This window comes from Aquarana catesbeiana, linkage group LG12 (genome assembly GCF_042186555.1).
Source record: "Aquarana catesbeiana isolate 2022-GZ linkage group LG12, ASM4218655v1, whole genome shotgun sequence".
Lineage (NCBI taxonomy): Eukaryota > Metazoa > Chordata > Amphibia > Anura > Ranidae > Aquarana > Aquarana catesbeiana.
Genome location: NC_133335.1, coordinates 106949359 through 106971361, shown reverse-complemented (window position 1 = coordinate 106971361; position 22003 = coordinate 106949359). Strand labels below are relative to the sequence as shown.

General features: G+C 43.9%; 1 protein-coding gene and 1 long non-coding RNA gene across 2 annotated transcripts in view; one reads left to right on the top strand and one right to left on the bottom strand.

Moving 5' to 3' along the window:
* GPR179 (G protein-coupled receptor 179) overlaps nt 1-22003 on the bottom strand; it is a 585836-nt gene that overhangs the window by 24732 nt on the left and 539101 nt on the right. The gene's annotated exons all lie outside the window — the stretch shown is intronic.
* LOC141114526 (uncharacterized) overlaps nt 1-22003 on the top strand; it is a 178708-nt gene that overhangs the window by 6077 nt on the left and 150628 nt on the right. The gene's annotated exons all lie outside the window — the stretch shown is intronic.

The window sequence follows — 22003 nt, the reverse complement described above, 5'->3', positions numbered from 1 at the left end:
GGGAGGGATTCCCCCATCAACACAGCCAGTATTGATTGGGAAATCCCTCCCATAAAGCTATTTTCCCACAAGCGATTTTCTTTCCTGCAGGAAAGAGAATCATATCATCAATGGCTGACTTTAGTTCTGCCTGCTTTGCAACTCAGAAATAGCAGCCTCTCCAAAACATGTATAAAAACCGTGCTTTCATTTTCCGTCTTCTGTATAGGAAAAAAAATTGTAAGGTGCAATCTCTCTCTCTCTCTCTCTCTCTCTCTCTCTCTCTCTCTCTCTATCTTTTAAATAGTAGACAGTCAGAGAAGGTTTAAGATATTCTGTAAAAATTGTCCTTCCTCAATCTATGAAAAAGGAAGCCCATTGTTTTGAACAAATTACAGTCTGGTTACTCTCTCCCTCATAAATCATGGCCTTGAAAATCAAGGCTTCAAAGTTGTGTTGCAAAGATGTATGCCGTTTCCAACATCAGTGTCCAAACCAAAGACATTGATATGCAATTTCCTTGTGTAAAATGCCTTCCTGCTCTTTCTCCCCAGAACTGCAGTGCACACTGGTTTGTTGTGTTGCTAACCTGTATACATTTTCCATTCTTGGTATAAAAAAAAGCACTGTGTATTCTCTGATGCTAAATGCCTGCTCAGTCGCTCAGGAATTGCAGCCTATCCAAAAAAGCTATCTGGCTTTGGTCCACACCTGTATGCTATTTCCATCTTCAGTGTTCAAAAAAAAAAGAGACTTTTTATTTTAAAGATGCTAAATGCTTGTCTCTCAGAAATTGTGACCTGTTCAAAAAGCCTTTTTAGCTGCGGTGCAATCCTGTGTGCTATTTCATTGTCAAACAAAAAACTTTTTTACATTTGCTAAATGCCTGTTCAGTCCCTCATAAATTGTGGCCTGGCTGTGCAGGTTTATTAACTATGCTGCAAAACTGTCAATCTCTATGCCCTGTACACACGTTCGGAAATTCCGCCAGCAAAAGGTGGATGTGAGCTTTTGGTCAGAAATTCCGACCGTGTGTATGCTCCATCGTACTTTTGCTGGTGAAATTCCCGCCAGCAAAAGATTGAGAGCAGGTTCTCTATTTTCCCGTCAGAAAAAGTTCCTATCGGAAATTCTGTTCATCGCTCAGTGCTCGGTCTGGTAAAACTAGCGTTGATTTATAATCGTCTCCTAAGAAAAACATGGGTAATGGATACAATCCTAAGAAAAAAGACAAGTGTAAACACATAAATGAGTGAAAAAAAGATCAACAGAAAAGTCCACAACAAAACATATATATGAAGAAGCTCCAATCTTCCAAATATAGCAGTGTCTTCCAACAAAGATTTGAAATCCTTCACCAAGCTTTTAGGGAAAATTGGACACCAATAAGTGAATAGATAAGTGATCTGTTTACCAGACCAATTTGACTTCTTTCCTAGGAAAGATAGTGAAACTGCGCTTATGCAGGAGAAGTGCCTGCTCACATATGATGGGATGGATACGATATGGACCTTCCTCCTCAATGGCAAAGGCAGGATATATAGAAAAAGCAAGAAAACATCCATAGCATAATTTAGTTTTTTAATATTAAAATCAAGGTAAAAAAAGTGGCCAAATGGCTCCTTACATTTAAAAGATAAAGAACTGGAAGTACTCAACCAAGGACTTAAATTTGCTCCCAACAAAAATTTGAATAAGTTTGATATTTATTGACATTGAAAAATATACTAGAATGTTAAAAATTAAAAAACACTTTGCCAAATCTACTATCAACCCACAAACGATAAATAACGAGGATGCCTACACACACGCAGTGGTTTGAAAAATAATTCTGTTTTTAATCCCAAAAAAGGGACAAACCACTATGTAGAAGTGTTCAAACACATGGTACAAGATGAGGTTAGGGACATACAAATTAAAAAACACACTTCTAAGGAACTAATCTGGGAAGGAATAAAATCAATAGAAGAAAACAAACAAATAGTGGTGAGACCAGCAGACGGGGGGGGGGGGGGGGGGGCTAGTGGTACTCTCTAGAGAGTACTACTATCAAGAAATTGAAAGGCTACTTAATGATCATACCACGTACCAAAAATTAAAGGGGGATCCTACCGCACGATTAAAAATTGAGTTGACAAATTGGATATCAGAGGGATTGCACAAAAAAATTCTTAAACAAAAAGAAGCAGATTATTTAACCCTACATGCCCCAAAAACTCCAGTAATGTATATAGTGCCCAAAATACATAAGAATAAAGAATTCCCTCCAGGCCGACCCATAATTAGTGGGATTGATTCCCTTTTTTTCTAGGCTTGGAGAATACCTTGATGGAGTTTTCAAGCCCTTAGTACCCCAAAGCCCGTCATACCTAAAAGACAGCAGGGATTTAATTGTGGTAGATACTGTAACAGAATTTCGCGCAATATTCTAGTGAATAGTGAAAAAAGGATTAAATAAAGTGCATCAAAGTGGACACCATCTAATAATATTGGAAAAAATATTGAAAAGATATAAAATAATAATTAATAATAAATAATGATTATAGTGGCATATACAGCCTTCACTGCAAGGACCAATTGTCTGTAAACTACAGTTGTTGCTGCAGCCACTAACACCTGATTAATACTACGTGTGCAAATCGTGCAATGGAAAGAATCATGTGACAAAACCACAATATAGTGAAAGAAATGAACTATAATAAATAATGCACACTTGTGCTAAAAACACGGTGAAAAACTTTCAATGTGATAAAGTCCACTGAGAAAATGTGAAAGGAAAAAATAAAAATAAAGATAAAAATATGAGGAATATGGTAAATAAAGACCCTCTGATCTTCTGATCAATAACTGGCTGATGTTCAATGTAGTGTGATGACCTAGTGACCCTCCTGGTGGTGTCTTCTGTGTGTGGTCTCACAAAACTCTCACCTTCAAGCTGTGGTAAAAAGGCATTAAGGGGTTGTAGATCGGATGTTGTGATTTCTGATAAAAGCACTATCAGTGCGATCCATACATCTTTCCCTTGTGTTCCTCCATCGATATTCCTACAAAACCCCAATCTTGTCACCTCGGTGGTAGGGTAGAACAAGGGGGGGGGGGGGAGAAAAAAGGCTCCACTAGTGTGATAACGTTTAAAAAAGGGGGGGATATTTATTAGGTGTCTAGGTAATGCTCTTACATTGTGAAAGATAAAAATCGGCAAAATAGTAAAAATGACAGTCTGGCATTCTCAGCGCCCTCTCACTTATATTCCTGGTGTGTGTGTGTCGCTCCGGCCAAACCCTACGCGTTATGACACCGTCACGTGTCTTCATCTGGGGAACCGGATTGGCTATTCAATGCTGATTTAAATAATGAGAGACCGGAAAATTCTCGAGCCGCCATCTTACTTGTGGTCAGTGTTTACTTGATGTCGCGGCCATTTTGCCTTAGGCTAAGGGAATTAAAAATTCTCCATTTTGTTGTGGATATGTGTTGTTATTACTCTGTTTTATGTAAATCAATAGGCGCGGCCATTTTTTTGGTGGCACCGTTCTTTATATAACATAGCACTGTTTATCAATAGTCTATTTGTAAATAGGACATTATAAAACCATGATGAATTAAATGAGATAATATATTAACTCTATAAGGCTAATTTAGAAACTTTATTAATAACTTTATTAAAATTCCAATAGTAATTAAAAAATGGGCAATATTTCATAAAATTATGGGCATAGTTAAGTACCGCAATGTTCTAGTATTTAGCGTGGCTATTTAGGAATGGGCATTCTATATGTGTGTTGATATGTACATAAGGAACAGGTATGAGAGTGCACTGACAATCTACTAATATTCAGCTAGTGCATGATACACAGAAAAAATATATAGAAAAAATAGTGGCTGCAGCAACAACTGTAGTTTACAGACATTTGGTCCTTGCAGTGAGGGCTGTAAATGCAACTATAATCATTATTTATTATTAATTATTATTTTATATCTTTTCAATATTTTTTCCAATATTATTAGATGGTGTCCACTTTGATGCACTTTATTTAATCCTTTTTTCACTATTCACTAGAATATTGCACAAAATTCTGTTACAGTATCTACCTTATTAAGTGTTGGTGTGAACACCCTCATTTTGCTGCAATATAATTTGTATATTTATATGTGACTTTTACACTTTTACCATTTAATATTCTTGCGATTTTACACATTTTTACTTTACCATCCGACGAGTGCGAAGGACACTCTTTATCGATTTTTAGTATTCACATATTTTACCTTCGCTGCTAATATGGATGTGTTCACATTCATTGAAAATAGAAAAGTTAATTTAGATGAGGTATTTAACCCACATAATAAAACACGTAACACAGACCTAGAAAGCATGACTAGGAAACTAGGACACCACATGGAGAAAAAAATCAATCTCTGGTGGGACACTAACACCTTTGAAAGATATATTAGAGAAAACATTGTCCCCAGAAGGTTAAGGTGGGAATTACCACCGAATGATGGTTTGACAGACAAGGAATCAATGGAAGAATGGTTCGTATTCTTTAACAATTAGAGTATAGATGGTTTGAAATTTTTACTAGAACGAAAATGAAAGAAAACCAGACTGCTAGAACAACAAATAGAAGAAATTAAACAAAAATTGGAACCATATAAAGAATCCACAGAGTTTAAAAAACTGGCAACACAACTCAATAAAGATTTAATCGCTAAAGACCTATGCCGCGTACACACGGTCGGACTTTCCGGCATACTTGGTCCGGCGGACCAGAGTGTGCCGGACAATCCGCCCGTGTGTAGGCACCGGCGGACTTTTCCGGCGGACTTTTTCCCAAAAGCCCGCCGGACCTAGATTTGAAGAAAGTTCTAAATCTTTCCGCCGGACTCAGTTTCGGGCGGAAAGTCCGCTCGTGTGTGTGCTGGTCCGACGGAAAGCCCGCTCGTGTGTAGGCTGGTCCGACGGACCAGATACAACACGAGGGCAGGGTATTGCATCTCACGCTCGCTGCAATAGGAAAAACACATTTTCCTATTGCGGCGAGCGCGGGGCATACCAGGCCCTTAGGTCTGGTATGGATTATAAAGGGGAACCCCGCTACGCCGAAAAAACGGCGTGGGGTCCCCCTAAAATCCATACCAGACCCCGATCCGAGCACGCAGCCTGGCCGGTCAGGAAAGGGGGTGGGGACGAGCGAGCGCCCCCCCCCCTCCTGAACCGTACCAGGCCGCATGCCCTCAACATGGGGGTGGGTGCTTTGGGGGAGGGGGGCGCCCTGCGCCCCCCCCCCAAAGCACCTTGTCCCCATGTTGATGAGGACAAGGGCCTCTTCCCGACAACCCTGGCCGTTGGTTGTCGGGGTCTGCGGGCGGGGGCTTATCGGAATCTGGGAGCCCCCTTTAATAAGGGGGCCCCCAGATCCCGGCCCCCCACCCTATGTAAATGAGTATGGGGTACATGGTACCCCTACCCATTTACCTAGGAAAAAAGTGTAAGTAATAAAACACACTACACAGGTTTTTAAAATATTTTATTAAACAGCTCCGGGGGGGGGATCTTCCTCCGGCTTCGGGGGTCTTCTTCCGGCTTCGGGGGTCCCTCCGCTTCATCTTCTCCCGGCGTCCGGTTGGTTCTTCTCCGCTCTCTTCTCCCGGTGTTCCTGTTCTTCGGCCGGCTCCTCTGCTGTCTTCAAGTAGCTCTCTTGCCAGCAGAGGTCCGGACTTCTGGGCTTCTGGGCTTCTGGGCTTCTGGGCTTCTCTTCCCCAGATGTTGACACGACGCTCTCTCCTGCTGGACTGCTCTCCGAGGGCTGCGTTGTGACTTATATAGGTGGAGACCCCGCCCCCTTTTGATGTCACAGTCCCTGGGCATGCTGGGACTGTGACGTTTTAGGGGGCGTGGTCAACATCACCCAGTGACCACGCCCCCTAAAACGTCACAGTCCCAGCATGCCCAGGGACTGTGACATCAAAAGGGGGCGGGGTCTCCACCTATATAAGTCACAACGCAGCCCTCGGAGAGCAGTCCAGCAGGAGAGAGCGTCGTGTCAACATCTGGGGAAGAGAAGCCCAGAAGCCCAGAAGCCCAGAAGCCCAGAAGTCCGGACCTCTGCTGGCAAGAGAGCTACTTGAAGACAGCAGAGGAGCCGGCCGAAGAACAGGAACACCGGGAGAAGAGAGCGGAGAAGAACCAACCGGACGCCGGGAGAAGATGAAGCGGAGGGACCCCCGAAGCCGGAAGAAGACCCCCGAAGCCGGAGGAAGATCCCCCCCCCGGAGCTGTTTAATAAAATATTTTAAAAACCTGTGTAGTGTGTTTTATTACTTACACTTTTTTCCTAGGTAAATGGGTAGGGGTACCATGTACCCCATACTCATTTACATAGGGTGGGGGGCCGGGATCTGGGGGCCCCCTTATTAAAGGGGGCTCCCAGATTCCGATAAGCCCCCGCCCGCAGACCCCGACAACCAACGGCCAGGGTTGTCGGGAAGAGGCCCTTGTCCTCATCAACATGGGGACAAGGTGCTTTGGGGGGGGGGCGCAGGGCGCCCCCCTCCCCCAAAGCACCCACCCCCATGTTGAGGGCATGCGGCCTGGTACGGTTCAGGAGGGGGGGGGGGCGCTCGCTCGTCCCCACCCCCTTTCCTGACCGGCCAGGCTGCGTGCTCGGATCGGGGTCTGGTATGGATTTTAGGGGGACCCCACACCGTTTTTTCGGCGTAGCGGGGTTCCCCTTTATAATCCATACCAGACCTAAGGGCCTGGTATGCCCCGCGACGGGGCTAGTAAGGTGTCAATCTCGCCGATAAAAGCGGCAAGATTGACATCCTTTTCTAGTCCCGTCGCACCTGAGTCACGTTCAAAATGAACGGACTTGTCCGTGTGTGGGCAAGTCCGTTCATTCTGAAAGTCCGCCGGAACTCCGGCGAAAGTCCGTCGGAAAGACGGGCGGACTTAGCCCGCCGGAAAGTCCCGGCGTGTGTGGGCAAGTCCGTCCGTTTTAAAGTCCGGCGCACCTGGCGGACAAAGTCCGTCGGAAAGTGTGCCGGACCAAGTAGGATAGAAAGTCCGCTCGTGTGTACGCGGCACTAGAAGTACAAAATTGGAAAAAGAAGACATACCAAAGGGATATTACAGACTATAAGAAGGATCAAGTTTTTAAATGGCAAAATAAAATTGAACAAGCCCCACCTGCATCCACATACTCAACACCGGAAAGGGAAGTTAGGATCCAAGATCCCACAATATCACATGTACATAACCCACCAAGATGGGAGGATAGAGAAAGACAAATGGAAACACCACGTTCGTATGGAGACCGACCAAATCCAAATGGCCATAATCCATTAAGACGAGAAGATAGAGATACATACGTAGGAACACCAAGGACCAATTATGACCAAAGAAATAGTTATGGGTATGGGCAATACACCCCAAAAAAAGTAGGGAAGAAACCCTTCAAGAAACATTTTAAAAATAAAAATTGACAACAAAATGAAAGAAACCCAATGGACAACAGAGCACCACCCTATCAACAAGAATACTATGGAGGATATGGAAGGACTCCCATTCCCACTTACAATAGATTTGATCCTATTAGGGACTATCAAGATCACTATTACGATAATTCACATTATTATGCTACTCAACAAAATTATAACACACAAAGACCTTTTTTAGAGAGAGAGAGGGGAGATTACTCTCCTCGGAGACCACCACAGGATGTACACCATTCACCCAGGAGACGACCTCAAGAAGATCGAACAAGAAATACTCCAGAATGAAGAGAGGACGGAGAGCAGGGAAGAGACTCCAAAAGAAAAAGAGAGTAGTTGGAGAAAATGTGGTGAATCTAAGTGGAAGACCCATCACGACAGAGGAGCTAGCAGTGTTAGACAAAGGTCTCAAACATGCACCTGTAAAAAACCTCAATAAATTCAATACATATATAGGGACACAAAAATACATTAGAAAAATTAACATAGAATAATCCTTGGAAGCCACGAAATACAATGACAGAAACTTCCCAGCCACGAGTACATAGTACACTACGTAATGCTTCCTTATACAACCCGCAAATGTCCAATAACCAAAATGTGGAAGTCTTCAAAAATCTGGTTTTACAAGATCTAGAATCTCTAAAACTCAGAAAAGCCACAGACCCTATACATATCAAAAAAGGCATAAAACTTTTGACGGAGAGGAATGATATCATAATTAGGCCAGCAGATAAGGGAGGTGCAATAGTTTTACAATCGAAAGAACAATATCTTAATGAACTAAACAGACAGCTACATGATGAAACAACTTATACTAAACTACTTGGGAATCCAACTACCAAATACAAGAAAGAATTGGAAGCTTTAGTGAACCTGGGGGTTAGGAATGATATACCTAACCCAAAAGAATCAAAATACTTGGTACCAGAGGCTTGTAAAATCCCGATCATTTACACAGTGCCCAAAATTCATAAAAGTAAAGAAAACCCACCTGGAAGATGGAATCGATTCTCTGACATCACGAATGGGTCAGTACATTGACTATTTTATATAACCAGCAGTCCAACAAACCCAAGCACATTTAAAAGATACCAAACATGTATTACAACTTTTAAATACAGTGACAGTACTGGAAGGAAGGACCCTACTGGCTACTGCGGACGTCACATCACTCTACACAATAGTTCAACACCATGATGCATGCTCAGCCACTAAATGGCTTTTAAGAAAACATAGTACTTTAATATGCAAACAAAGAAAATATCTGATTAAATGCCTCAAATTTTGCCTCAAGTGCAACTATTTCTAGCACAACCAAACCTACTACAAACAGACAGTAGGGATAGCCATGGGTGCTAAATTTGCACCAGGGGTGGCAAATGCATTTATGGCACAGTGGGAGGAGATGGCAGTATATACAGACACCCTTGCCGAGATCTCCCTATACAAAAGATATATAGACTACGTGGTTATAGCCTGGAACCGGGACAGGAGTTCCCTGGAAATGTTCCTCAACAGACTAAATGAAAATAATAAAAACATCAGCTTGGTATGGAAAATAGATGAAAAAGAAATAGACTTCCTAGATTTGAACATCAGTCTAGAGGGACAGAAAATAGTGACAAAAACCTACTTCAAAAATGTAGATGCCAACAGCTATCTTTCAATAGATAGCTGTCACTACAACCCTTGGCTATACAACATTCCAAAAGGACAGCTTACAAGAATTAAAAGAAATTGCACTAAAGAAGATGATTACAGAAACCAAGCAAATGTGATTGGAGAAAGGTTCAAGATGAAGGGATATGATGACCATTGGATAAAAAAACAAATTGAACATGTAAACGAAATGGATAGGACGGCAATGCTTGAAGACCATCCTAAGAAGAGATTCCAACAAGAAGCACCTAGTATAATATTAGATTTTAACATACAACATAAGGATGTAGCAAGGGTTATTCAGAAACATTGGCACATCCTCAAGAACGATAAGGACCTTAAGAAAATTTTACCAGAAAGGCCGAATATAGTCTACAAAAGAGCACCTACCATTAGAGATTTAATTGTGAAATCGGTAGTTAAACCTCCCCCTATACCTACATATCCATTTTTTTTCAGGGACGAATGCATGCCGTCATGCGAAAAAATTCCAGGGAAAAAGTAAAGAATTTATAGCCACCAGTACAGGACAAACCTATAATATCAGGGACTTTATAGGATGTCACACAGAGGGAGTAGTTTACTTTCTACAGTGTAACTGCAACCTCCAATATGTAGGCCATACAAAAAGAGCACTCAAAACAAGAATACAAGAACACGTTCAAAATATCAAATCTGGCTTCCCTAAACATAATGTGTCGAGACATTTTTCACAGGTTCACAATAAAGATCCCACACATCTCCAGTTTTGGGGAATAGAAAAGCATAAAAAACCATGGAGAGGAAGCCATATGATTAGAGATATCAGTCAAAAAGAATCCAAGTGGATCCATAAGTTACGGACTCTTGTACCTGGAGGCCTCAACGTAGAGTTCGATTTGAACAGTTTTTTAAGTAATTTTAAATACATACACTAACCTCTTCTGGAATGACATATGCCTCCCTTAGATTAATACATAGAATTTCCATTATTTATATTTTAAGAAGTTTTTTATTTGTGACTCCTAGCTTATTATATAATAATTTTTTACAATGTACTTTATTATATTTGTACGATTTTATCACATTTTTGTTTTTTATTATTAATATTTTTTTCTATATATTTTTCTGTGTATCATGCACTAGCTGAATATTGGTAGATTGTCAGTGCACTCTCATACCTGTTCCTTATGTGCATATCAACACACATATAGAATGCCCATTCCTAAATAGCCACGCTGAATACTAGATCATTGCGGTACTTAACTATGCCCATAATTTTATGAAATATTGCCCATTTTTTAATTACTATCGGAAATTTTAATAAAGTTATTAATAAAGTTTCTCAATTAGCCTTATACAGTTAATATATTATCTGATTTAATTCATCATGGTTTTATAATGTTTTATAATTTTATAAAGTGTAAATTCTCACTATCCCTACTTTTATTTGCCTTACTTACTTACTTGCCCAATCCATTCGCTCTGATCCTTCAATTAGAGGTCTTGAGTTAGCTGGACAATATCACAAAATTTGTCTCTTTGCAGACATTTAATCTTTATGTCCTCCCCACATATCTCAGCCCTTTATCTTATTTGAAAACTCGATCATTTCGCTCATATTTCTGGTCTAGTCATTAATCCCCAAAAATCTATGGCACTAAATATTTTATATACTTTTCTCTCCTTCAGCTATACAACAGGCACAAGCATCTCTCCCTTTCTCATGGTCTACCACCCATCTTTCATACTTAGGAATCAATCTTACGCCTAATCTCTCAGAACTCTTTGTTAACTCAGTGGTCTTCTCTTCCCATATCTTGGATAGGTAAAATCAACATTATTAAGATGGCTATATTACCTAAAATTCTTTATCTCTTCAGGGTTTTACCCATCTCGGTCCCAACGTACTTTTTAAGAATATTGCAACATAAACTAACAACTTTTGTTTGGGGGTTCTTCAGAACCCCGTTTGCCTAAACATACATTATACCTTCTGAAACTTAAAGTTGGTCTCGGATTTCCTAATTTATCTACTTATTATACTGCGGCTCATTTGGCACAAAAACCTAAATACCATGCAACCAATAAAATCCAACTCTGGGTAGCTCTGGAATCTATAGAGTGTGACCCATTTTCAATATATAAACTCTTATAGTTACAACCCTCTGATCGGAAAAAACTTACAAATCCGATTACTAAACATTCCCTTGTAATTTGGGACAGATCTAAATCGGTATGTGGCCTACATTCTCCCCATATTCCAGTCTTATCGTTTCTTACGAATCCTCTTTTTTACCCCGCTTGGAAATTTCCTAAATTGTTTAAAACATGGACTACCTCTAAATTAACCCAACTACATGATCTTATATCCTCAAATTCCTTTAAAACATTCCCTGATTATGTTAAAGTCATGGACTTCCATAAACTTCCAAACTCAGAAGTTTTCCGATATATGCAGATTAAAAAAAATTCTATGTCCAATATCCACAGAGGACTTGCACTTGATAAATTATCATATTTGGAGAACATATGTAAACATGACCGCCATGCAAAAGGACTTATTTCGAACCTTTACACCCAACTCATTTCTAAACCTTATTCTAGTCCGCCCTCATATGTAGCTAAGTGGGAATCTGATCTTGGATTTTCGTTGGAAACAGCAGTATGGGATACAATTTGGATTACTACAAAATGTTCCTCTCAAAATATAGCTGCTTTAGAAAGCAATTACAAAGTACTTACACGTTGGTACTTAGTCCCTACCAGAATTGCAAAATTTCCCCCAATTGCTCCTCATCTTGCTTTCGAGGCTGTACTGAACCTGGATCACATCTTCATATCTGGTCGACTTGCCCAATTGTTAAAAGATTTTGGAAAGATATATTCCACATGATTTCGACATTATTTGCAGTGTCCATTTTTCCTGATCCTTTGATAGCACTTTTGAATTTAAAACCAACAACTCTGAGGACGTGACGTAGGACGTCTGTGAGGGGGAGGGGCTGATGTTGGCGCCTGTGTGAGGATCTGAGGCGAGCGGCTCCGGGCGGGAGAGAGTTGCGAACGGGGCGAGATACTGCAGCGGTCTCGGTGTAAGTACTCCACCGAGACGTCCTGGCTCCCGTGACGGGCCCCCCCCCCTCCTCGTTCCCCGCTCCCGCGGACGGCGACACCTTCAAGGACACGACCCAGCCGGCCGGCTGGGACGTGACAGATCTAAAAACGAGCAGACAAACAGCTGTTTATCAGCTGGGGAGAAGCCCAGAGAGCGGGTGGAAGAGTAGCGAAGCCGTTTGAACAGCGTGCTGTCTGCGTGAACTTTACCCGACGCACTGGACATCTGACGACCCCCCCCTGGTGTTTCCTCACCCCCCCCTGCTTCTCACCCAGGACCAGGACTGCGACCCTACGTTGAAGGAGGGCTATTGCCGAGTGACAGTGACAGAAGAAAAGGTAGGAATCTTTCCCTACCCTTATGTGAAGTAACTGGAAGGCATAGCGGTATATGGACGGTTAACAACCTGTAGAATCAGTGTCTGAGCAGTGTTTGAGTGCAGGGAATTCTGTGCTTTCCCCTCCTGGACCTGGCTGCGAATTTGTGAACAAACTTTGGGTACTGGGTCTGTGGTCTGGCCACCCTCTCACGCCTGAGAACTGGCTCATATACTCCACAGTCCACCCCCCTGGGTCCTTGCCCTGCTTCTGAGACATAAGGAGGGGGACCGATAAGGTCACTCATTCAGGTCCCGTCATTTGGAAACCTCCCATAATTTAAGGAAATATCCAGCATCAATGTAAGGACTCTTTCCAAGGCGGGTGATAAGGATAGCAACAGGCGAAGAGGGCTAGGAGGGCTCTCCCTGGGACCTTGTGTGCATCGGAACATAATTTTGCCTCTTTTGGTCCTTTTCTCTTTCCCTTTATTTTTCTTTTGTGCATGCGGTGGGGAGGCACCACCAGGAGGGACCGAGTAACACGCCCTGGGGATAGGTTTGACACCCTAAAAGCTGATACCCGGTGGAAGTATGAGAGGGCGGTCCCAAAAAACAGCAGAACCTAAAAATTCAAGAGAGAGCCTTAATAACAGCACCATACAAAAATATCTTACAGAACCAAACCCAAAGAGTCCAGGGCAGGATATGAAACACTCAGGAACAAACGAAAAGAAAAAAGAACAACAGAAGCAGAAGGGGGGACAGGGGGCTAGGCCTAAGGAGGGCTTGGGTCTGGAGGGGGGAGTGCTGAGTGACACCCCGGAAGAACAAAGAAATATGGACCGTGGCATGAATAGAACAGAAATGCTGGAAATGTTCGCTAAACTGGAAGGAGTGATAAAATCGGAAATCATGAATGTACGTTCAGACATGGGCCACTTACTCCATAGGGTGGAAGAAGTCGAAGAGGTATCAGCAAAGCAAGCAAAGACGATCTCTGACCTCCAAGATCAAATCGTCAAGATTCAGAGTGAAAATCGCATGTTGTCCTACAAAATGGAAGAGCAGGAGAACCAGAGCAGGCGACAAAATCTGCGAATCAGATCCATCCCGGAACAACTGAATGAAGATCTGGGGGAGAAAGTGAGAAAAATATTCAACCCCATTCTGGGTAGAAAGGAGGAGGAGGCCCTCAAGATCGACCGGGCCCATAGGGTAAGGAAACCCCCTAATCTCAATCAAGATATTCCCAGGGATGTTATCGTGAAGTTCCACTCGTACGAAGACAAGGAAAAAATATGGAGGAATCTCAGGGGTGCTCCCCCAATCTGCTTCGAAAATAAAAACCTACAGATTTTCGCGGACATATCGGCTGGAACCCTAGCACGAAGAAGACAGATGAGACCCTTATTAGATCAACTTCGAAGGGCCAACTTGAAGTATAGCTGGGGGTTCCCAACATCCCTGTTAGTAGTCAAAGATGGGAGAACACATAGGATGAGGTTTCCAGAAGAGACTCAGGATTTTTGCGCAAGTGTGGGGATCACGATGCCAGAAGAACTGAGATAAGAACCATAATGATCATCCCACTAAGCTCATTTGAGTATGAGGGGGACTCAGATCCCCTTTTTTTTTTTTTTTTTTTTTTTTCTTCCTCGGTGATCTCCCTCTCAATCGGGGGACTGTTGAGTTCAACAAAGTTACGGGACTTGGGACTTTGGGCATTCTATAGTGCAATAAGGTGTTTGCTGGGCTGGGGTGGGGGGTGGGGGGGGGTGCGGGTCCTAGTAGGAGCGCTGGCCTTTTGTCCTCTTAACCTCCCTCCGTGCGGGGGGGGGTGGGGGGGAGAGTTGGGGTTTTTTTTTTTTTTTTTTTTTTTTTTCTTTCCTCTCTCTCCTCCCTACCTTCCCTCGCGTAGCGGGGGGGCGGCACGGGTTGCCGGCATGTCGGCACCACCCCTCGAAGTAGTGCGCGCTGTATGGGATCTAGAACATCCCCTATAAGCGGGCCTTGGGCTGGGTGGCAGCCGGGGGAATGGGGGGAGGGGTTGGGGCGGGGGGAGTTTGGGGGCGGGGTAGAAGGGGGGGTGGGTGTTCCTGCGAGGGGGATCTTAGAAGGGCAGAGAGGAGCGGCCAGGGCCGTGAGCCTAAGTAATGCCTGACCTCAAGTTTCTCTCATACAACGTAAAGGGCCTTAACTCTCCTGTAAAAAGACATAAAATTCTGAAGGAATTGCAATATTATGGGGCTGACATAGTCTTTCTCCAAGAGACTCATCTGGTGCTGGAGTCTAGGATCAGGCTCTTCTCTCCGGGCTTGCCGCAATGGTTCTACAGCGACTCCCCCATCAGAAGAGCAAAGGGGGTGGCAATTGGTTTCTCAAAGTCTTCAAACTTCTCATTAATAGATAGACTGTCAGACCCGGATGGCCGGTACATTTTCTTGAAAGGTAGCATCGGAAATAAAATACTCACTCTGGCGAATATATATTGCCCTAATAAGAAACCAATTGCATTTTTCGGTCAGGTGTTGACAAGGCTGATGAGCTTTAGAGAGGGAGAGGTGGTACTGGCGGGAGATCTTAACTGTTACCTGGACACTGTTCTCGATACTACGTCCCGGGCACGGGGGACGAGCAGGGCCTCTACCTTCGCAATCGGGCGGCGGCTATACAACTGCCGCCTTGTAGACGCTTGGCGGACGCAACACGCCAAGGATAGGGACTTTACCTTCTTCTCCCCTGTGCACGGGACGTATTCGAGACTAGACTACATCTTTGTTGACCATGGCCTCTTGGAGCAAGTAGAAGAAACTAAAATTGAGATTATTTCACTTTCAGACCACGCACCGGTCACTTTAACGATGAGACTCCCTGACAGGGTCGAGAGGACTTATGCGTGGAAACTGAATGAATCTCTGCTCAAAGACCCAAAAGTGCTGGAGAAGATACAGGAAGAGGTGGACTTTTACTTTAAAGCGAATGATACAGGAGAGGTTTCATATTCCACTCTATGGGAAGCGCATAAAGCGTTTACCAGGGGGGTCCTTATCTCCATGGGAGCGGGAATTAAAAAAAAGAGAAGGGAGGAAAGGGAGATGCTGCTCGCTGAAATTTTTACCTTGGAGCAGAAACACAAGGAGAGAAGGGGATTTAGTCAGGAAATCTTCCACCGACTAGTCAATAAAAGGGAGGAGTTGAGGGATATTATAGATCAGGAAACTAAGAGATCCCTTAATAAACTAACAAAAGAAAATTACCTGTGGGCAAATAAGTCGAGCAAGCACCTGGCCAGAATGATCAGAAAGAAAAAAGACAGGAATTTCATAGGCAAAATACAGAACAAAAAAGGAGAGCTTATCAGCACTAGTACAGGTATAGCAGAGGAGTTTAAAAAGTTTTACGGGGCGCTCTACTCCATTGGCCTAAATAGAACGGTCAGCCCTACGCAGGGGAAGAGGGTCGAGGAGTTCCTAAGGGAGGCAGGAGTGTCGGAGCTCACAAAGGAAGAGAGAGAGGCTCTGGATAGACCGATCGGAGAGGAAGAGATCATGGTTGCCCTCAAATCCTCCCCGAAAGGCAAGAGCCCTGGCCCTGACGGCTTCACCACATTATATTTGGAGAAGTTGAAACACATTTTAGTCCCTAGACTGTGCCAATATTGGAACGATCTGGGTAATAACTGTGAGATGGGGAGAGAGGCGTTGTTAGCTTCAATTACTTTAATTTTAAAGGAGGGGAAAAACGATAGGCTATGCTCCAGCTATAGGCCCATCTCGTTGTTGAACGCAGACGTGAAGCTTTTTGCAAAGGTTTTGGCTGGGAGACTGAAGGAGAGAATGGCATCCCTGGTGCATGCAGATCAAGCGGGTTTCATACCCGGGAGACAGAGCAGAGATAACGGCTTAAGAGCAGCGCTCCTTATGGAGTTAGGTAGACGCAAGGGACCCCCAGTTCTATTCCTGTCAGTTGACGCAGAAAAAGCGTTTGACAGGGTAGACTGGGGGTTCATGTGGAAAACGTTGGAAGTCATGGGGGTGGGGCAGAGGTACATCTCCTGGGTGAGGTCCCTCTATAGTCACCCTATGGCTACAGTTAGGGTTAATGGGGTATTATCAGAACCTCTGGAGATGAAAAACGGTACTAGGCAGGGGTGCCCGTTGTCCCCTCTATTGTTTGTTCTGTCCCTTGAGCCTCTCCTCGCTATCATTCGCAACGACCCAGATTGCAACGGGGTGGGAGCGGGAGGGGAGGAGCATAAACTCGCGGCGTTTGCCGACGATATATTGTTTTTTATTACCAACCCTAGAATTACCCTCCCGAACCTGCTCCGAGTAATCAGAGGGTACGGGGAACTATCAAATTTCAAAGTTAATTTGAAGAAGTCGGAGATCCTAAATATTAGCGTGGGCAAGGACGAGGCCTCCCATCTTGCTCAGGTATTCCCATTTCCCTGGAAAGAGGAAATTAAATATCTAGGGGTAAAACTTTCCAACTCCATAAATGGAATGTACCATAAAAATTTCTTACCACTGCTGGATGAGATTAGGCAGGAAACTAGAAGGTTAGCTACGAGACCGCTCTCGTGGCTCGGCCGCGTGAATGCGGTTAAGATGATACTGACCCCTAAGATACTTTTTAAATTCCAGATGCTCCCCATCCCACTTCCTCTGTATTATTTTGGAGCCTTAAAGCGATTGGTGGCGAGGTTTGTCTGGGGGGGAAAAAAACCACGTATCTCTTACGTGGTTTTGAGTAGGGGAAAAAAAAAAGGGGGGGTTGGCCCTACCGGATTTTTATAGATATTACATAGCAATCACAATATCACGGGTTATTGAATGGTCCAAAAAGGATACTGAAAAAAGATGGGTCGGATTAGAACACTACATGAGTAACACTGATTTACGTAGGATTGTATGGAATCCACCAAAATACCGAGCACTGGGCACTAACACAGCGGTTATGACACAAAACACTCTTAAATGTTGGGATTTGGTACACACACAGAATAAGTGGACATTTAACTCACCTTTAATTTACATGAAAGACAATTCTTTTTTTGAGCCAGGGATGAGGGAGGTGGGAGGGAATTGGTTAAAAGACGAGGGTATCCAACTTAAAAACTTCCTTAGTAATAATGGAAGTTTACGCACATTTTCTGAGTTAAAGGCAGACCCGGGGATTGGGGCTTTGGATGTGTGGAGGTACCTTCAGCTCTCGCACTTCATTGAAAAGCTTCCAAAGCCACTTCGGGGGGAAGGGGAATACAGACCACTCGAGCAGCTCTGTGGGAGGGAGCAGCCGAGTGGGACTATCTCACAAATCTATAGGATTTTGGGCATGAGGCTGGAGCTGGAGGTTCCCCCGTACATCCAAAAGTGGGAACGGGAATTAGGATCACAATGTGGGGAAGTCACCCTAGAGAAGATTTTGAAACTGGTACATCTGGCAGCACAGGATTCCAGGAGAATGGAAACTCACTATAAATGCTTGGCAAGATGGTACGCCACCCCAGACAGACTCGCTAAAATGGACAACACCAAATCCAACTTATGTTGGAGGGGTTGTACCTCTATAGGTTCGATGGCCCACATGTGGTGGGAATGCCACGTTATAAAAACTTTTTGGGGAAAAATCATAAGTCTGATCAAGGTAATTACAGGAGAGGTTATCCCGATAGACCCATGGGTGTGCCTATTTCATGGCACGTCTAAGACGGTGAGGAGTTATCGCTCCTCTATGGTATCCATATTGCTGGACGCAGCTAAAAAACAGATAGCAACAAAATGGCTAGACCCGGCTGCACCAAATATTCGGGACTGGCTCCTCAGCGTCAATGAGGTGTACAACGTTGAAATTATGGATAGCAGAGGAATCGATCCTGGGGAGGGGGGGGCAGGAGATGGTAAATGGGAGGGATGGCAACGGTATAAAATGACTTGGAGTTATGCCGAGCAATTTATAGATAGTACTTAGGGGGTCGGCGAAGTGGACATGGATACGAGTCCATAAATTCACTAGCGGCTCCCCTCTAGATCCTCCTGCAGGAACAGGGGTGGGTGGGATCTGGGGTTTTTGGGGGGGTTAGGATGAACTCTGTCAATGAATCTGTATCATTTTCTTTTGTATTGTGATGAGTTCGGTTTTGTATGGAAAAACAGTAAATAAATTATTTAAAAAAAAAAAAAAAAAAAAAAAAAAAAACCAACAACTCTCTCCAGTGATCAGTTCAAACTCTTACTACAGATCACTACAGCCATGAAACAAACAGTCACTAAAGCCTGGAAATCCATTACCCTGGTATTAATTGAAAGAACAAATCATGTAGTCTCTCCAAGCAGAGAAAACATCAACTTTGAATACACCTCTTTTTACAGTTAGGAAAAAGACCATAAAATGGCAACCAATGACATACCATATGGTACATGATTTGAGAGCTCTTAACATAAACATTGCAACAGACAAAACCATTGTACCAAATCCACACATTTTACTGTGAGGAATACTGGCAACTGCTATGTGTTTTACAGTGTTTGATTTGCCTAACGCTTTCTTCTCTGTTCCTCTACATCCAGATTACTGATATTTGCTTTTGTGGCCTCGGTTGCTGCTGTGTTTCCTTCTCTTCTTATTAAAGTGGTAAGCTCAAGGATATTTTGGATCAGTTAGCTCTTCAACATGACCACAAGGTGTTGTTACAAAATGGAAATTAATTATTTCTATGTCCTGACACCAAAGAAGGTTTGTCAAAACCAACAATAGAGCAACTAAAGAAAAATTACAATGTTGTCAGGATAATTTTGCTGAGGATATATTTAAGAACTACCCATCAGGCATTTAGCATCAGGATACAAGCAATCGCTACAGCCTCTGTGCTGACCCTATCAGACTACAGTAAACTCTTTCCTGTTGTCATGAATTTCAAGAACATGTGACATGTGAGCAGTAGCTGCATGCAAGGTGAACCTTGACAAATTTGCAGACATTGTTTTGAACCATAATTTAAAGGAATTGTAAAGTCAGAAGGTTTTTTTATCTTAGTGCATTCTATGCATTAAGATAAAAAGCCTTCTGTGTGCAGCAGCCCCCCTCAGCCCCCCTAATACTTAGCCAAGGTCTCTCTCTGTCCAGCAATATCCACGAGTGTCTCAGTCATCTGAGATTCTCCCTCCTGATTGGCTGAGACACAGCAGTGGTGCCATTGTCTCCCACGGCTGTCAATCAAAGTCAGCTAACCAATCAGGGGAGAGCAGGGCCAGGTCGGTGCTCTGTGTCTGAATGGACACAGGGAGCTGTGACTCAACTCGGGTTCCCCCATAGCAAGCTTCTTGGTGTGGGGGCACTCCACAGGAGGGAGGGGCCAGGAACACAGAAGAGAAACCCAAGAAGAGGAGGATCCGGGCTGCTCTGTGCAAATCCACTTCAACATAACATGTTTGTTATTTTTATAGGAAAAAAAACAAGACTTTGCAATAACTTTAACCTTATTAATTCCACATTCTGTGCAGGAATTACTACAGAGAGCCCAAACAATACATTTGTCTATTGCAAGGCTCACATAATATGAAGTGTCACTGTTATCACCTACAAATCTAACAATAAAAAATAGAGCCATTCTATTATCTGTACTGGAGGAGGGTGAAGGCAAAAGAGAGCCACATGACTATGTCGAATTGTGGATGCAAAAATCAACTGTTATAAGCACTGTGCAAGGGCACTCCTCTGAAAACCTAGATCTTTGTCTATCCACAAGGACAATCTGTATTAAAAGTTGTTAGATCCTTCTGCCTCAGCCCAAGAAGCGGAACTCCACACATTTTAGAAAAATTCTGTGAGTTATCAAAAGGAAAAAGAGTAAACATGTACACAAATAGCAGATATGCTTTTGGGGTGGCATAATTTTGGCCCCATTTGGAAGCAGTGGTGGCTGGTGAAGTTTTAGCATGGGGGGTGCCAGACCCCACCCTTCCTTTTGACCCCTCCAACTTTGCATAAGCCCCACACCTTATAGAATCCACCCACTCCGTCCCCTCTATTCCACTTGCTTCCACCCATAGTGTCAGGAGTATACAGCTCAGCATCACAGGACAGAGTATACAGCTCAGCATCACAGGACTGAGTATATCGCTCAGCCTCACAGATCAGGGTATATAGCTCAGCCTCACAGATCAGGGTATATAGCTCAGCCTCACAGATCAGGGTAGGTAGCTCGGCATGGCAAAGATCAGGGTATATAGCTCAGCCTCACAGATCAGGGTATATAGTTCAGCCCCACAGATCAGGGTAGGTAGCGCGGCATGACAAAGATCAGGGTTTATAGCATTACAGATCAGGGTATACAGCTCAGCCTCACAGATCAGGGTATATAGCATTGCAGATCAGGGTATACAGCTCAGACCTCACAGATCAGGGTATATAGCATTGCAGATCAGGGTATACAGCTCAGCCTCACAGATCAGGGTATATAGCATTAATGATCAGGGTATACAGCTCAGCCTCACAGGGCAGGGTATATAGCCTCACAGATCAGGGTATATAGCATCACAGATCAGGGTAGCTCAGCCACACAGACCGGCATTGTCAGCATCTCCCCTCTGAGTCCTCCTGTATCAGACTCCTACTTACCAGACCGGTGAGTCCGCTTGGGCAGAGAGTAGGCTCCCTTACGCGTCCGACTCGTGGCCCCTGGTAAGGTAACAGGAAGCACAGGAGTGCGGAGTGGTATGAGAGCCTGTGAACTAGAGTCCAGATGCTGGTGGAATAGCAGTCTATGAACAGCAGGTGCAGGCTGGAACACAGGCGATGAGACTGAGCAGGATGGTCAGGAGACAGGCTGGGTTCGGCAACAGACGGGCAACAAGGTACAATAGGAGCAGGCAGAAGCGGAGTCAAACAGGCCAAGGTCGGGTACAGGCAGCAAGAAGGGGAATCCAAGGGCAATCCGGGTCGTCAGGAGATCAGGTAAACAGGAAGACAAGACAGGAAACAGGAACTACGGCACAGGAAGCTGATGATCAGGCAGCACTGAACAGAGTGCCTGACAAACTTAAATAGGCCGGCTTGCTCACAGGCACTCCCTCTGGTGGCCAATCCCATGACCAGCAAGGTGAGCTCTCTGACAGTGCCCCCTCCCCAAGGGCAGCCTCCGGATGCCCAGCCGGGCCAACCTGGAGGCATGAACATTTCTGAAAGTCTGCAAAAGTTCCGGGGCATGCAAATTGTTTTCTGGTTCCCAGGAATTGTCCTCCGGACCATACCCCTTCCATTTGATAAGATACTGTATTTGATTGCGCCTTTTCCTACAGTCCAGGATAGCCTCGATTTCAAACTCCTCCTCGTTATTGATCATAACAGGCTTAGGAGGACTGGTACTACGGTTGGGGAAAGGATCAGGAGCGACCGGTTTCAGTAAGGACACATGGAAAACCGGGTGTATTTTGAAGGAGTCCGGCAGA